This window comes from Anopheles moucheti, unplaced genomic scaffold (genome assembly GCF_943734755.1).
Source record: "Anopheles moucheti unplaced genomic scaffold, idAnoMoucSN_F20_07 putative_Y_21, whole genome shotgun sequence".
NCBI classification, from domain to species: domain Eukaryota; kingdom Metazoa; phylum Arthropoda; class Insecta; order Diptera; family Culicidae; genus Anopheles; species Anopheles moucheti.
The window spans coordinates 38,105-39,836 of NW_026453671.1; positions in this window are offsets into that span (position 1 = coordinate 38,105).

Here is a 1,732-nt window from a genome sequence, read left to right on the forward strand (position 1 = left end):
CCAAAACGAACTTTGTACTTTGCTATGAAGTTCCACCAGGAATGAGTTTTCATGCAAAAACTGTCTATTTTAACTAAATTGATCCATCCAAAACGAACTTTGTACTTTGCTATGAAGTTCCACCAGGAATGAGTTTTCATGCAAAAACTGTCTATTTCAACTAACTTTGTCCATCCAAAACGAACTTTGTACTTTGCTATGAAGTTCCACCAGGAATGAGTTTTCATGCAAAAACTGTCTATTTCAACTAACTTTGTCCATCCAAAACGAACTTTGTACTTTGCTATGAAGTTCCACCAGGAATGAGTTTTCATGCAAAAACTGTCTATTTCAACTAACTTTGTCCATCCAAAACGAACTTTCTACTTTGCTATGAAGTTCCACCAGGAATGAGTTTTCATGCAAAAACTGTCTATTTCAACTAACTTTGTCCATCCAAAACGAACTTTGTACTTTGCTATGAAGTTCCACCAGGAATGAGTTTTCATGCAAAAACTGTCTATTTCAACTAAAATGATCCATCCAAAACGAACTTTGTACTTTGCTATGAAGTTCCACCAGGAATGAGTTTTTATGCAAAAACTGTCTATTTCAACTAACTTTGTCCATCCAAAACGAACTTTGTACTTTGCTATGAAGTTCCACCAGGAATGAGTTTTCATGCAAAAACTGTCTATTTCAACTAACTTTGTCCATCCAAAACGAACTTTGTACTTTGCTATGAAGTTCCACCAGGAATGAGTTTTCATGCAAAAACTGTCTATTTCAACTAACTTTGTCCATCCAAAACGAACTTTGTACTTTGCTATGAAGTTCCACCAGGAATGAGTTTTCATGCAAAAACTGTCTATTTTAACTAAATTGATCCATCCAAAACGAACTTTGTACTTTGCTATGAAGTTCCACCAGGAATGAGTTTTCATGCAAAAACTGTCTATTTCAACTTAATTCGTCCATCCAAAACGAACTTTGTACTTTGCTATGAAGTTCCACCAGGAATGAGTTTTCATGCAAAAACTGTCTATTTCAACTAACTTTGTCCATCCAAAACGAACTTTGTACTTTGCTATGAAGTTCCACCAGGAATGAGTTTTCATGCAAAAACTGTCTATTTCAACTAACTTTATCCATCCAAAACGAACTTTGTACTTTGCTATGAAGTTCCACCAGGAATGAGTTTTCATGCAAAAACTGTCTATTTCAACTAACTTTGTCCATCCAAAACGAACTTTGTACTTTGCTATGAAGTTCCACCAGGAATGAGTTTTTATGCAAAAACTGTCTATTTCAACTAACTTTGTCCATCCAAAACGAACTTTGTACTTTGCTATGAAGTTCCACCAGGAATGAGTTTTCATGCAAAAACTGTCTATTTCAACTGAATTGATCCATCCAAAACGAACTTTGTACTTTGCTATGAAGTTCCACCAGGAATGAGTTTTCATGCAAAAACTGTCTATTTCAAATAACTTTGTCCATCCAAAACGAACTTTGTACTTTGCTATGAAGTTCCACCAGGAATGAGTTTTCATGCAAAAACTGTCTATTTCAACTAACTTTGTCCATCCAAAACGAACTTTGTACTTTGCTATGAAGTTCCACCAGGAATGAGTTTTCATGCAAAAACTGTCTATTTCAACTAACTTTGTCCATCCAAAACGAACTTTGTACTTTGCTATGAAGTTCCACCAGGAATGAGTTTTTATGCAAAAACTGTCTATTTCAACTAACT